At 38.2% G+C, this 17,430-nt stretch overlaps 1 protein-coding gene across 1 annotated transcript in view; it reads right to left on the bottom strand.

Annotated features, from left to right (window-relative positions):
• The window catches only part of LOC124165424 (neuropeptide CCHamide-2), a 96,834-nt gene that overhangs the window by 54,500 nt on the left and 24,904 nt on the right, over positions 1–17,430 (bottom strand). The window lies entirely within an intron of this gene.

Below are 17,430 nucleotides of genomic sequence, written 5' to 3'. Positions count from 1 at the left end.
ATTGCAGAGCTCAACCTCGGTGATAAGTGACTACCGCGCCTGTGAAGACACTGCAGGAATATACGTCAAATTCATTTAGGCATTGTCAGCTCTTCGGGTTAACCCTTCTCTCTCTCGCGCGTACTAGGGCTAGAAATACTTGTCAATAACTGTCAAAGATGACGGACCGATAATAGCTATGGGATCATTTGAATACTACGTTATATCATTTACAATACGGGTGATTAACAAAAACATCGCACTGTCCACTAAATTTTATTTGACAGCTCATACAACGTGATTCGATTACCTTGCAAGCATTATGAAGTACCTGATGATGATTGCAAGGAAATCAAAACACGTACGTTGCAAACTGTTAAATAAAATTTAGTGGAGAGTACGATATCTTCGTTTATAAATAAACTAGCTGACCCGGCGAACTTCGTACCGCCTAACAATCAATGAACTTACAGTTTACTTACACCATCTATAAATCAAGAGCGGCTGTATCGTTTTTAATCATGTTTAATTTATTATAATAAAATAAGGATACAAATTCAATAAAACTACGTAAATGGGCACCAAAATTGCTTGTCAGAAAGACATTTTCTTTATTGAATCTATATAGGGTGAATCGGAGCACGTTTACGCGGATTTTTTTCAACAAATTTTCTTGCGTTTTAGCTTAAGAAATTTTGGGCATTGGGCATTTTGGGCAAGGCGCGCCAGTTTATGTATCTCTGTTTGGAAAAAATGCACTGCGTAAACGTACTGCATGCGTAAACGCACCACGGTGAGCCCTACACATTCGGGTTTAATGTCTTGCGTCAAGCACCTTCTGAGAAACATCAGTTTTTGTTTTGTTATCAGGCGCAAGATGAAGCGGATGAAGCTAAATAAATATAGCGAAGCAAAGCAGTGACGCAGCGAGGGGAGGTTTTGGGGGATAAACCCCCCCCCAAGAGCTAAGAGAATTTTTTTATGAAAGATTTTGTTATTAATATTTGGGGGACGGATGACTAACAAACAAAACATATTTAACTATTCACACAGCCACAAAACCCACTATTTTGAACCATTTATCTTAAAAAATGTCTGGGGGAAGTGCCCCCACACTTCCCGCTTACCTTAGCGAGTTTTCTATACCCTACAGACCCGTTGTATTAGCTGCGCCCAAAACCCCCTATCCTAGCTACGCACTTGAAGCGAAGGAAGAAATACAGAGGATGGTTTATCGATTCGTGAACATAGCACGCCAAATTGACGATGAGAAAATCTTGGGTTTTCATTAGCACATGAGCACAAACAACACAAAAACTGAAAGAATGACCATGCGATTTTTTAATCCTTATCACGAATGCAACACGAACTGTAAATTGAATACGTTTAAGCTCAAAAGGGCATATGAGTTGAGATCATGGAATCTACGGAATGAGGACTTCATAACCTTTGAATTTTCCTCTGAGTAAAGTTGCGTGAATCACATTCATCACCAATTTTTTTAATGATCAAACACGTTCCGTTGGATAGTTATGGTTGGTTTAGGCTTCGAAAGATCATGAGCACAGAAACTACATTTTTCTGTAAATCGTGCCTTGGTAAGCCAGGTACGTCCAAGGACTTAAAATATTCAGATAGATAGTTGGTGATTTCGTCTTCGTTTGTTACACATTTAAAATATTCGAATCCATGCAGAGTACGAACTATTTGAATTTACCTCGTTGCGAAATGAGTTAAAACTACTCGATTCCTCGACAGGAACACGGACACTACCGTTTGTCAACAATTGCTTGGAGATTTGTTTACAAACACGGTAGTGAAGTGTCAACTCGAGCTGGGCCACAGCTGGGCTTACAATCAGCTTGAATTAAATTTTTTAAATGTAATTTCAATTTAATTAATATTTTGAATATGTTTAGTAATTAAAATGTTATATTGTCACTAAATTCAGTTATTACAGTGGTAAAAACAAAACAAATTATTTAATTTGTAGTTTTGACCGACTTATCAATTGTTGTGTTACTATAACTCCTAAAAGCATGCCCATAGGAAAGAGATGAATTTTTTTGTGAAATTATCCTTTTTTAATGGTCTATATGTTAACCCCGCCTGAGACGATTCCAAAGAACCAAATCTCATTGAAATCGGTGCAGCCGTTCTCGAGTTATAAGTGTTCTAACTAACACGATTTTCGACTTTCTTTTATATATATAGAAGATATGCTGTTCCATGATCTCTCTCCGGATAAAGCTGACTTTACAATACGGATATTTTACAACTAAACATATACTAATAATGGTAAAATATATTAAGGAGGGTCCCTGCATGTTGTGGCCATGCTCTCGTCCATGGTTAATTTAACTAACTCAGACTAACATACTTTATTATTCTTTATTTTCCACGTTTTTAGGGGGGTGGGCTCCCCCTAAAAAATGCCAAAGAGTTTAACGCCGCATTCGATACTCATCTCCCCTCACATCACCTCGAGCACCATTCGTCATATTATCCACTCCTTCACTCAAAACCCCAGCCTTCACTATCTCTCCGTCTCCTATGCATACACCCCTTTCGGCAGCGAAGCGCTAAGGCCGCGCGATTCCTCCCCCCTTGTGACACCCCCGCACCCAGAACGACGACGCCCGAGGCCCACCCCACGCGAATTCACCGCCGTCTCCGAAACAGCCTCGTATCTCTCGCTGTCCTTGCACGCTGCCAGCCCTTTCTCCTCGCTCTCGCTATATAAAGTCTTTCATATCTTTGAGTCATCTCCCCAATATTTCAATCCTTCAATTTATCCTCATTGCGTCTATAAACCTGTGGTACCTACCTAAAATAAGTTTCCCTCTCTTCATACCCAATTGAATATTTGAGAGATTTTACAGGATATTTTAAAAATTAGCGACCCAAGTTCTAACGTAGACGATATTTAAATGTAATTCCATGCTTTTCCGGAGTGCAAGTGGAAAAATTCTTCTCAAACTTTCAGCATGTTTGATTCTCAATTGTTAAGTTAAATTTAAGTGGTGAGAATAATTTATATACGCGGATTGCACCAAGGAGTATGAATCAAAACTTAGATCAATAATATTTGACAGGCTTCGCCAAAATGCCAATTCGCAATCGTATCTTTGGAATAAAATGTATAACGACTCACCGCACGTGGGAACATAATTAGGTTTGTTGCTCAAGTGGCCAATGGGCCTCAGTTTTCAGGGCATTATAGATAGAAAGGACTAGTATAAATCCTTGATTTATACAACCCGCAAAAACGGAATATCGCAATATGGTACGAGTAGTGGCAATATTTCCCCTTTCACCTTTACGCAGACTCTTCTTCCGCTGCTACGCTCAAGCACGGAAGGGGCCACTAAGTTGCATATACGTTATTAAGGTGAACATGCCACATATTTCGCTCATGTTTTCAAGGCAGTTCCATTTCGGTGAGTAATCAAGACCTCTAATTGGCTTATGCAATTGCAACTGTTGAATTTCTACAGTCAAATTTACTTTAAATATTCTTTGGCGTGCGTCTTGTCTATTTTCTCTCCAGGATGATTAGTTAATTACGGAAATTACATCCGTTACTGCCAAAGAGATCTTCCCACCTACTTTAACCAGTTCTCTCCCTCTGACTTCGTTTCCCGCCAATCTCTACCACTTCCTTGCCATCTCACTCACATCCTCTCTCTCAATAGACTTCGCAGAAGTCATCGTTTTGTCAAACAAACTCGCTCAATCTGGAATTGCATAGGACTGCTTTACTGTGATTTTGGACGCAAAACGTTCAAACATGAAAATTCATAATTTGAAGCTGACGCGTGAATAGCGAATAAATTTCATATGAGCTCACAAAGAAAAACCTATAATCATCGGAAATCATGTCATGAAGGTTGTGGTACTATTAATGCCCGCACCATAGAGCTTAAATGAAAAAAAAAATGGTTCCTCGCCAGCCTCAGAAATTTCGAGAACTCATATCATTACAAAACACCAAAACAATTCAATCCATCCAGAGAGCATTTTACGATAGTGAATTCTGTACCAAAAAATTTATTAAAGTTTGTGATAATATCTGTTTTTTAACATTTCTTTTTGAAAATATACAAGTTTATTTCATGAAATGGACAGTATATCAAGTTAATTATTCTCATGTGTGTGCACCTGGTAATATTCCTCTAATTATATTAAATCCTCATCTAATTGTTTGGTGAAATCCATCTCATTCCATTAGTTTAATGAAGAAATAATGTTCCAATAATATCACCACACTACCAAAGATCCTTAGTTACGGGAAAGACTCTTTGGGAATTAAACGTACCAGACTTTATGTTTTTTTTGAGGTTGGTAATGAACGATGATACCATTTTCTGGTGTGATCCAACTTATGGAAGTCCATTTTAATAATTGACTGCAAGTCTCTGAAGTAATTCTCCACAGTTATACATTCTCCTCTCTATGATGACATTAAAGCATTAAAACGTGTTGTGATTACCAAGAAAAATGTGGAAATATTACCAGAGAGGCTTTTATTTCATGGACAAAATATTGAAAAATTTACAATTTGCAATGAAGCTGTGGATATAAACAAGCGAAGTTATTCATGCACATCCTTTGAAGTTTTTTCGCATTTTTGAGCATGACTTTTCTTTTCTTCGATAAATTAATTCTAAAAAAAATGCTATTAGCAAACTACGATATTTCCAGTTGATGAAATAAAAGGATAATAATAAAGTAATAAGGACATGGAAACGGATAATGATTTCCTTCCAATGTACAAACTAACCTTTATCCTAAATGCCCAAATTCTAATTTAATTCTTTTTCACTCATTTTCCTACATTTTTCATGCCACTCACTTTAACATAACTCTCTCCAGCCTTTCCTCAAGTTACGGCGAGCTAACTCAAGCCCTGGACTTTAATATTGCCACAAACTCAGCGTTTTCGCAGCAGTATCAAGGTATATAAGCTGAGGATAAAATTTTACAGCAAAACTTTCCCATTTCAACGCGCCAGAATCGTCGGCGGCATCTGAACCCGACAATGCAACGAAAAAGTTTTCCTTCGCTAAGAATGAACACAATGCCCATCTCCACCGCTGCCTCAGCCAACATTTCTTCGGCAAATACGCTAGACTTGTTACTCATGTCAGCTCCATGCAACACTTTCCTTTACTAATGCATATCCTCGTAAAGCCAGGAAGCTAAAAGTAAAAGATGAAAATTCTCGGGGGAAATTGAGATGAAAAACACGAATTTTACACCACATGTGACGCTCTTAATTTATCTTAGGTACAATACTCGAGCTGAGCTTCATTGATACATTTTTTCATATAATCATGGAAAGACTACAGTTCTAGCTGTTGACGCTACGCCGAACATTCATCACATCTTCAAAAACTTTCACTATCGACAATTCTCAGTCATAAATTCCACAGGGTTCGAACGCATTTTTCTGCCGAGAAAGTGAGATTTTTAAGAGAATAATATCATTCATTCCATTCAGAATTTATACATATTGTTTAATAACATCCAGCATATATTCATAGAAATTACTGAAAACTGAAGTAAAAGAATCTATGTCTTCTTATTGCAAGTGTACCCCTTTCTAGTAGTTAATTAGTCAAATAAAAATGAATATTAACAGAATACTGACGGATGAACAATGAAATTCAAACATCTAGCTTGAGATTCACCTCAACGGTAAGTCACACATACCTACTTATAGAACTTAATTATACCCAAAAAATCGTGGGAAAACATTAAATTGCAAGTCACTAAGTTAGAAAGAAGATGGAAGGTGTTGGGTAAAAGTTACATGCGTCATTTTTTAAGCCTTGAAAAGTTGTTGAAAAATAGCTGTATGAAAAATTGAATACATTACCTTGGCTTTATATATATAGTTATTAAATTTGAAAAGCATTTCTATGGCCAAATTTTTTCCTACAATGTTCAAAATCAAGTTAAACCAGATGTTTTCTCTAAAATTATACTCGATGCAGAACTGCTAATTATCATGAAACCACTTTGTGAACACTTGATGAGTACACAAAACAAAATACTAACGCAGAGGCAAGTGATAGCGCTGGAAGTTCGTCAATAAAGGCAAGAGGACTAAACTTAAATTAGAAGAAGGCATGGCTAGCCTCTAAAGAGACCAGCACGATGAATAAGTTTGCATTAACAACTTTTGGGAGGAGTTAGGTGCATCACTGACAATGCTGTTTAATAATGAACACATCACTTAAGTAATTGATTTTCAGTCACCGAACTCATGTTGAAAGTTGCGTCTTCGTTCATACATGACTCGAACGAGTGAGCACAAGATACTATTAAAGTTTCACTCATTCGTGTTTGGGTGGGATTGCAGCTCCGTATAGTTCAAGAAACACCATTAAAATTTATTGACTCTGTTTCCGAGAGTTTCAACGCCTCGTGGAATTAGTTTACAATGCCCTTTGAACCCACATCCCCTCAAGCTATGGATGCATTTCAATGGTGATTACAGAATGCACTCATGTGCCGTTCTACGTGCCAAATCCTTTCCCAACGATCACCCACCTCATTCTCCCCAGTACGGTCAGAGGAGAGGGTATGAATTGGGGATATGTGACTACTGAGTTGACATTTATTTAAGAACTCCATTGTTCAGAAGGCAAACTAACTCCTCTACCTAACCGTTCGACAAAATATCTCTCTTCTTCTATAGTTTCTTTCCGAAACTAGACACGGATCTTTCCGTGTTCTGAAGTTTCGATGAACTATTCACCCATCTTATTCGGGAGTGAAAGGATCCCATATAGTAACCTAGGTCCCTCTTTCATAATTTTGAAAAATAAATAAACAATCAGTATGACTTATATATTAAAACTATTAATTTTGGTTAATCTCCACTTTCGTTAAAAACGGATATACGAATTTCAACGCTTAACGCATCATCGTAAGGTAGGGTAATTACGCATTGAGCGTTGAAACAGACATTTTCTTCGTGTTATTTAAAAAAATTAGTAGCACTACAACCAAAAAATGTTTGATTAATAAGCGTACCCAATGTTCTAACAATCTCGCCTGAGATGGTCGAAAAAATAGAATGGTGAAAAATCTACTGGTTAAGACTATTTGGTTGAATTGAAGTACATTCTACCATATTTTCCTATCATATTAGCATAAAAGTGTAGTATAATAGAGTTTTTAATGAAAAGATACTCGATTACGTATCTATGTGCTCTACAGTGGTCACTATTTACAACATAACCGGCAGATACCGGTGTATTAGTTTTATATATCCTATAGATATTTTTCGTGAAAGCAGAGCATAATTCATAACTGGAGGTTAATCGAAATACTGAATCCCTCCCATATTCGCTCTGTTCCCGAAACACCCCCATCTTCACAGCCCTGTTGATCTAAATGCCACATATTACTGCGACTACTACCTCCATCCCGTATTAAACTCCATCCTAAAACGCAGTACATTCTAGGTATCTAGTCATTAATGTTGAGAGAGGTCGGTGATGATTGAGTATATTCTGTCCGGCAATCAACAAAGAAATATAATCAGTTTGATGTTGATGCGTATCATGTGTTATTAATGGTGCTCTCTCCCACTATATAGCAGGCCTTAACTTAAGTCTCAAATATTACGACTTTCAGCACATGCCTAAGATGCCCACGATATGATGAAATCGCAGCTATTCAGGAGGAGACTAAGTACCTAGAGTTGAGGCGAAGGATAGGTACCTTGGGGAAGACCTTGAATTAACCCTATTCATGACAATGAATTTATATTGCCATGCCGGCCTCTATTACCGTCCAACGAGGAAAAAGTTCTGGACAGTACTCCTTAAATTATAAGACATACCCCTACGATTGGGCTCTTTTGGATAGTTCAATATAACGTTCATAGGTTCTTGCGTAAGGCATCCATATTGGACGCTATCATTCACTGCCTTCCGTTAAATATTATTATCGACGACGGGTCAAAAGCCCAATGTGGTTTTTGTCTTCTCCTATTGCATGCTACCATTATGATCTCCTCACTTCTTTCCTCTAAGTACATCTCAATGGGTTCAAATCTTCCCCCTCATCTTATACTTCGTGGTTTACCTGTTTCTCCAATTCCACCTGTTTCACTTTTTGGCATCAGCTTGGCCATTCAATCAATTTTCATTCATTTCATGTGATCCAGCCTAACCAGTCCTCTTTACTCCTAGAGAAACAACCTATGCCATTCCCTATTCATATTTATTTCGCTTACCTCTATGCTGACTTAAGCCTCAACCACTTACATTGGGTTATTATTATTATTATCCCACTGATTGATTCAGTTCTAATTTTTTTCAGGCTCGTCCTGATTTTAAACTTTTCATTTCTCTGATCAGAACATATTCATAACTTTGTAATTCAAACATTAACTTTAAGAAGCTTTGTATATTTTCATTTTTTCTCTCCAAAAGAGGAGAGTCAATTTCTGGAGAAATGAATCAGCGAAAAAACATCAAATTAGATGTGTTTACTCTTCCATTGATTTCATGATGAGCGTGCATAACTTTCAACAATTAGCATCATGCCTTAATTTCTTAGGGAAATTTTTCTTAACTAGCATCGTTAAGGGAGTGTGGCAAGGGGTGTCAGAACCTAACTTTCTCTTTTAGCTTTAATTGTTTTTATTTTCCCAAATATGAATGTGTGTGTTCTTTTACCGCATGGTGTCCGCTGCGAATAATATTGGTTATCAAATCTCTATTTTCTATGACAATACACAACATCAAAAGTAGTACCGATTATAACTGAAAGCGGCCATCTCAGGCATTAACTTCTAATGAATATATTTTTTACCCGACATTAGTTTCGTAAAAGAAACCATGCTTCCGTGGCGTTGTTTAATAATCTTTAAACGCATTTCCGCGTAAGGACAAATTTCCTTTGCGCTTCCATCCCAATTTCCTCCATCAACTTCAAGCAATTCCACCGGCCCAAAAGGACTGACTAATATGTGCGCAAAATGTTACGCACAGTGAGATGCCCGATTGTGAGGATGAATTCCTTGAGTACACACCGTATACACAACATGCAATGGGCATTCTGAAATTGAATTCCTCACGTTGCGACGGAGAGGCGCTATCGCCAAATGCAGGGGTAATATTTGCCGACCGTTCATTTCCCATAACCTGAAAGCAGTGGCCAGATAATGCTGTACCATCAGCACCTATGACGACGCGTCAGCACAGTTGACCATGATATCTAACGCCAATATCTAACTGTTCACAGCTCACGATGACAATAATACATAAAGGGTGCTAATGTAGTCTCTTTCTTAGGAATTGGTGAACATAAATAGAATATACTTGGAACATATTCCAATCAAGGATCCAATTAATTGCTTTAGATGAAAATATATACAATTTAAAAAACTGTTTACTGACCTCCAGCATACAAATGCTAAAAATATCGTATAATTGTGATACAGTTCGCTTCAGTGGGTGCTTAAATAAATGAAAAATTGGCGGAAACAATTTTAAACACAGTAAAACAAGGAGAAAACAGTCAACTTCTACTACATCATAGTTTAAATATCTCACTTTATCAATCATGAAGTCTCTTGATGATTAAGCCGCAGCACACAAAAAATTACGAAAATGTGTTTCCTAAAACAGGCTTTATTGTCAGAGTGTAAGCAAATATTCCCAATTTTGAATCCCAAAGTATAAGCAAATAGTCCCCATTTTGAATGCCGCACATCAATTAATTTGGAACATTTCGACTAACGTTCTTTTGCGTAGTTTTGAAAATCAATTTCTATTCTTCTGTATTCACCCAGTACTTCTCATTAAAATAGCTACCATGGTTTTCAACATTTACTGCAATTCATAGAATGTTGTAAGTTGAGGTTTTAGATGAAGAATTGATTGCGCGAAAAAATTCGGTTACTTAAAATAAAAAAATGATAACTCCAGCGTATGTATTTTATTAATGTAAAAATGTCTCCGTTTTCCACTCGCTGTATACAACGAGGAGGAAGATAATAAAGGGAGGAAAATGTTAAAGATAAGAGCATGGAAGGCAATGAAGAGTGGGAGAAAGGGCAATGGACAAGGAAGTACTCGCATGTTGATTTAGGAGAGCAGACTATTTAGTAAAACAATCATGGAACCGAGGAAGCGTATTGATACGACGGATACCGAAGGACAAGGGTGGGTAGCGGTTCATGAACGCAATTGGGCAAGCAAGGAAGGAGAAATACGTCGATGCAACTGAGGTGAAAATTTGTACTCATCATAAAACTAAAATCTTACTCCGAAAAAAAGAGGTTGCATTGATAAATAGTATGAAGTTTGGTAGATTCCCCTTCCATTAAAGGGCCCCTATACCGTGCCATTACTTCTACTAAGAATTTTTAACTCCCGTTTGAAATGTTTAACAATCGTGATTAGTATAACGTCACTGCATGCTAAAATATGTCCATTAAAATTTCCATTTCCATTCCAATAACCAGAGAGGGTATTACGAATGATCTGAATTCATCCTACTCATTTCTAGCAATTTAATTTGAAATGGATCTTATGGAAATGCACATCTATTCTTGAAATAAATGGATAAAACTAATATTCATGGGTAGCTCAACCAGAATAAAAATGCGCAATACCTTTAATACATTTGAAATATCAGAACTTAGCTGCAATAATAGATGGAGCTAATAAAAATTAGATAAAATGTCTAGAGGCAACGTCTTAGACCAAACTATTTTCATGGCTAGCTCAACCAGATATCGATAACGTACAAAATCTTGGATACATTTGAATAATCGGTACTTGGATGCAAAAACAAATGAGGGTATAACCGCTTCACGCTTCCTTATTCTTCCTGAATTTGGAGGAGACGCTTACGACCTTGTGGGTTGGAGGATAGTTAGTCCATCTCGATGACGGAAGACATATCGTGATGGTCCTCGGGCAAGATAAGGAGGCGTGGGACCAGACGAAACGAGGGACAGACCCTTCCTTGAGACAGGGTGTGAGTGAAGAGAGTTCATCTCATCCGTGGTCGACGAGATTATTGCGTTGAATAAACACCGCGCTGGGACGGCCTGACATTTACGCTCCCGCGGGACGACAAAGTGATAAAATACAAAACAAAAGAAAGCACGAGGAAATTCGGAGGGCGAGGAACCCTCGGCGGGCGCCCGCTTCGGACCGCCAACCTCAGGCCCGACCATCGCTGGCGTTGGCGATCGTTGACCGTTTTCGTCAGCCAGTCCTGCGGGAGAACTTTCGGTGACGGAGAACCATTTCGCAGCCGAGACTGAAAATTGGCGCCCCGCATCGCATGAGACTGGTGTCAATCTTGGGCCGCTGGGGAGATGTTGTCGCGTAACTGCCTTGACCTTTTTGAGTGCCTAGCGAATGAGTTTTGCGGTCGGGGGTTAGACAATACTCTTTCCTGGACCATCTGACTGGGTCAACCGTTAACTCTTTCATCCACGCGTCCCCAAAACCTGTATATAGTATGTTATTATTGTTATTATTACTATAATTATTATAATTATTAAAGTATTCTACCGATTAAGGTAGGTTTCCATGGAGTATTTTAGAAGCATTCTGGCAGCCTCCCCTTCCTTCATGTACTTCCCTCTTCACTTCACATTAAGGCCTACTTCCTTTCAATCTATCCAAAAATCCTATTCTCTTCCTTCTGCATCGTTTACCCAATTTTCAACATCCGTTCCCCGCTAAATACTCCCTCCCTCCATACTTTCTCTCTTCTCCGTATCTCAAATCTGCCTCTCCTCACCCACCGTGTCCAGCACTTCGTTATTTCTCCGTCCACTTCACCTCACCACGAACAGTAGATAGTGCTACAAAGTTTAAAACATGCAGTACTTTACGAAAACCATCTTCTAAAGATTTTGCGTAAAAACTCAAATGTTGGAGAATCTGAGTCCCACAAGGTCCAATCTAAAGCCCATTCCAGACTTACCAAGCAAATGTACGATTGCTGATAAATAATCGCAACACAAAAGGAACGCCAATTGCTATTTTTTTTCTCGTCGTATATTCAAATTGTGATGATTGTAAAACGTTAAATTTCGTAGCAAAATACAAAAATATAAAAAGGCAAGTGTTAATTAATACTTTTGATTTGTTTTCAACCTCTAATCACCAATTCAAAGTTAAAATTAATATCGGTAGAATAATACATGGTAGGAAGACGGAAGTACCACAACCAATAACATAAATGTTCATTTATTTACAATTCTGGCGTGCGCGGTAATCGATGTAGAATGTAAAGCAATCAAAAATCTGGTACGAAAGTAATTAATCAATAAAGGATATAAGCTTCATCTAATGTTGTTAGTGTCATTTATTCTGTTAAGCGAATTAGGCAGGGAGCCGCTGGATACTCGGAGGCTGCGCGCTAGGCTTAGATTGCTTGAACAATTGAGAATGGATATTTTTAGAGCGATACGGAGAACATTATATTAGAGCAACACTATATTTCCAGGTCCGATAGAAGTGACAAATTAAGAGAGATGTTTTTCTAAAAGGATAGATATGGGAATTCGTTTTTCCCCCGAAGCATAAAGGACTTTAATAATCCCTAGTCCCAACTTCGTTAGAGCACTTCAGTTTTATGTGCAAACGGCTGGTGTCCTAACACCCCCTGCCACACCCCTTTTAGACGGCTTGCGGGGTATTATGTAGATGTAATGAAAAACCCCTCACAACTAGACTGCTGCTGTGACCACCCTTTTCAAAGTTTCAGCCACATAAGAAAAGCTCATTCGCTCCTATGCGTAGCGAACTTCATTCTAGCAAAATCCTTGCCACGAAAGAGAGCCTTGTTTGAAATTTTGATTAATTCATATCCAATGAGTGATGATCGAGCGATGATACGGTGCCTAAGAGCGGCTGGTGAGAGGAGACCAAAACTAGAATTGGTACTTTGAAATTTAACTTCGTGAATGCGTTGTTGGTAAGGTGAAGTTTATCGGCGATGACTTTTTCATAACAAAAACTGGCTACTCTCCTCACTCACCTTTGCCTTCCTAATCCTAAATTCATCGGCCGCAGTGGAGCCCGAAGAATATGGTTGGAAAACATTTTCGTAAACTTCTACGGGACTCATAAAAAAGATATTCAGTTCTCTTAGATGATACCTCCCCAAGCTATCAATGCAACCCACTAGAACATGCATACCTTCTTTGCTCAAGAAGTTAGCATCAATAATTTAACAAAAGCAAAATATATTTCCGGTTCAGAATTTGATCGAGTGAACAAAAACCAAGTCTTCATATTTTCCTGTAAAGAAAAATAAGGGGGTAGAAGTTAATAGCTTAAGGATGTATAATCCTAGAGAGCTGAACAATTTTTTACGAGTCCAGAAGAAGTATTTTAAAAATGTTCTGCCATCTTCCTCGGTCTCCAATGTGGCTGATGAATTAAGGATTAGGAAGGCAAAGGTGGCCGCTGAGACTCCTGTTTTTGTGATGACAATGTCCTCGCCGGTTTAACTTCATCATATCAACAACGCTTTCACGAAGAGTAGTTTCAAGACTTCGATATCCTCTCACCAACTGCTCTGTAGCACCAAAGGCTCTCACTCACCTCATTTTTGGCGCTAACTTTTTGAGCAAAGAAGCTACCATGCGCTTGTGGGTTGACTTAATAGCTAGGGGAATTATAATCCTAGACAGCTGAGTAGTTTTTTTTTATAAGTACCGTAGAAGAATAATTAAGTAGAAGTATAAAAAATAAGTAAGTTTTTGGGTATTGATTAAATAAAATTGCAAATCAATGTCAATTAATTATCAGTAATTTTAGACAAATAAAACTTGTATTCAACAATCGCAGAAAACTTCTAGATTTTAAAAGGAACGAAAAGGGTATTTGAAGGCTATTAAATTTGAACAGATTTAATGTATTTCGCCATTAGCAATCAACATGATGATAACTACGCAATGAGAATTCAAACTTGAAAGTGCGTCATCAATATTACATAACTTTGTTATTTGGTGATTTGAAATTATGCCATTCTTATAACATATATGCTAATATAATAAGATACAATTTGTTAATTTTCCGGAATAAAATTGTATAAACCATCCTTACATTTATTTTACCATCTAGGTCAAATATTTTGATCCCAAAGATATCTTCTCTTCTCGAGTAAAAGAAAAACTACTACCTTGAAAATGCATACATTTTCCAATTCATCTTCCAAATCCATCCCTTTCATCTTTTGGATGCGCACAGACCGAGTCATTTCTTACGCCTGAAATAGGCATTTTTTTACACTTCAAGTCTAGTATGCTATTCACTTGGGGCAAACAACATCCCCTATTGAAAAAAATTGTAAATCTTCTAAATGAAAGAATGTGGAACCCGTTTTGGATATGTTTAAGGTGCACGTTTATATTATATTGTGTATCGGTAGCTATTTTAAGGACCTCCAATCGGTCTTGATTACCTGAAAATTAAATTTTATTGCATTTCGGCTGCGTTCGTGTCACTATACGGTATTTCAACCACCAAAACGGAGGAGACCTGAGTGATTTAGGAAAAATTAAAAGGTTGAAATTTGCAAAGTTCATGTTTCAGTTGACAACCTAAAGGCGCTGGTAATTACGCTAGATTTCATAGTAATTTATAAATTCCATTAAACGCAAAATATGCAGCGGAGGACGATTAATTCCGTACCATTTTATAACCTGAGTAAATTGACAAATTCGGATAAAATCAATTACCTTTGATCTGCTGATAACAAAATCCATATATTAGCCCAAAATATAATATTTCATCAATCAATGAGATAGCTTAAAATATCATGAATTTCACAATTAAAAATTTGCTGACTCAACTCCTGGAAGTATATGGAACAGTGATTGATGGTTTATTGATTACCAGGGCACCACTAAGCACCAAGAGTATTTTATTTTGGCACGTTTCCAACGGCTTCGCCTGGAATTGAACACGGAACCCACCAGACAGTAGCCAAGCATCCTATCCAACTCGCTCACCCCAAAGACAAAGATAAAGTTTTAAAACAGAATACCGCTGCCATGATCGGAAGCCTGGAAAATTAAGTAGAGACCAACAGGGGAGTAAAAGCCTCGCAAAGCGGAACAGCGAGCAGGGGTAGCTATGGTCCGCTCAGGAAGCGTATGCCCGCGAGTCGTTGCCGAGGGCGGCCGCTCGCTCGTTGGCGAAGCATCCGGGAAGAGGAAGGCGGATTTGATCGGGGGCGGACGGCGAGGGATTAGCGGACTCAAAAGGGATAGTAAGGGCAGGTAGTGACGTGAATCTCAGAGACAAAAGCAGTTGAGCGCCAAAATCTTGCTCGAAAAGGGAGGACTATACAGTAGGGCACAGGACACCTAGTTTTACCTGCACCGAGAGGAAGCAACGAGGCGTACACAGCACTGGAAGAAAATATTGGCAAAAATTCGGAGGAAAATTTTTTTCCCTATTCTCGGTGAGGTACCAAGCGGCATTTTTGACCTAAAATGTCCATTCCTTTCGTTTTTTCTCGCGCTACCTTCACCAATATGCAGACAGCTACGAGCCCCACTTAACTTATGATGCCGGGTCGGTGAAAACTTGTTGGTACATGAAGCAACCTGTATCCTTTGCCTTTACGGCTTCAAGAGCCGACGCGGATGGACTCAGACGCGACTGATCTACCGAAGCTGCAGTCAACTCCAGGGTGAAAGGCCCAGCAAATTTCAGAGTAGTGGATGGAATGCACTGAGGGAACTCACGTCCACAACCCTTCGAAGTGTTTTCTTTCTGACTCCGTAGCGAGATTGTTATTCTCTTTAGGTTCATGGTTAGACTCACCATATATGTCTCACTAATACGAGGCTCCGTAGCCGATAACGTCTACTCTGTGCGCGGTAGAAGCGGTGCAGTTCTGGGAGGGTTCGAGCCCGACGGAATCATCTTTTTTTTCAGTTTAAAAGAACAATTCTTAAAATCAACATACGCTATGCAGATGACTCAAGAAAAAGTAATTATTGAATTTTTATTACTCTCCACGCTAACACATTCATTTCTGAACAGATTTATTCACTGTGTGCAAAAATATATTGGTAAATAATTCTTAACACTTATTAATCCGATGAATTTTAATAATTATAGATTGATGACCGAAATAATGGTAACTCATGTCTTCAAAATTTTTATTCAGGCTAATCTTTGATTTTACCATGATGTATTTTCCTCGGGGTAGAATGGCAGAATGGCCACCTGGTCCTTATAGCTAATTGTGATTCGGATACCCACTGTTGGGATAGCTTTTGTGCTTTCATACGTGTAACTTCCGGCATTTTTCTGTAATCAAATACTACAAATTTGAAAACTATGATTGTCTATCGAATTCCAATTTGTTTTCTTACTCCTGGGATATCAAAATGATTTTAACTCTGAGTGTATCTGGTTATTTAATGAGAATAGCAGTTAAAATGAGTAGGATTTTTTTTCAACTGATATCGGGCAGTAATTAGCCGAAAGGTCACGAAGATGCAACCTCTACAACTTCTTCTGCTTATTTTCTCTCAGTGAATGAATCGGCTTACGATTATAAATATCTTGAGTAGATAGTCATTATTTTAATAAATTTAGTCTCTTTATTATTTAATGAGTCAACTAAGTTTAATATGTAGACGTTAAGATGATTCTTTAGCAAAATAAAAAAAATTATAATTACTTCGGATTCGACCCCAACCAAAACTTTATCGCAACAAATGCGCGTGAAACAAAGCTACTGAGCTACGGAGCCATATCTGTATACCATGTAAGAAAACACTACCACGGCTCAACCAATGCGTGAACGTGAGTATCCTAAGTGCATTCGATTCCCTAGGTCTTTTGCTCGTGGAGTTTGACTCCCGTCTCGCTAGCCCGGTAACCCCCGCATCCGTCCACGTCGGCTTTTGGTGGCTTACGAGTGAGGGAAGCAGGTTACCACATGTGCCACCTTCCAAGTTTTTACCGGCCTGACCACATCAGTTAAGCTAGTGGGTGTCTACATGTTATTGGAAATGATAGTACCTATAATTTCACACAATTCTAGGTTCTCTTTGGCTTTTATATTCAACAGAAACATAATTACTTTTCAATGAATATATGATCGATGCTCTGATCAATCTTAGCAGGCACTGCGAATTTTTTTCTACCAGCTGCAAGACATTTTCCGGTCGTTCAAGGGCCCTACACCAGGCACCCATACATACATTTTTCTCCGAGAGTTATTACCTTGCAATTCTTTGGTTTTATGTTTTTTCATGAAACCATTGCCGATGCATTAGAAGTGTTGAGACATATATTACTCGGGTTACTGGTAAGCGAAATTTGAAAAGTACTATACAAATCCCTTTGATAATGTTCTTAATATCACTCTGGTAGAAATTCTTGAAATTTCTTGGTGAGATAAACATAAAATAAATGATAAAAATAA

Source organism: Ischnura elegans, chromosome 1, assembly GCF_921293095.1.
Source record: "Ischnura elegans chromosome 1, ioIscEleg1.1, whole genome shotgun sequence".
Lineage (NCBI taxonomy): Eukaryota > Metazoa > Arthropoda > Insecta > Odonata > Coenagrionidae > Ischnura > Ischnura elegans.
This window is presented reverse-complemented; position numbering and strand designations above follow the sequence as displayed.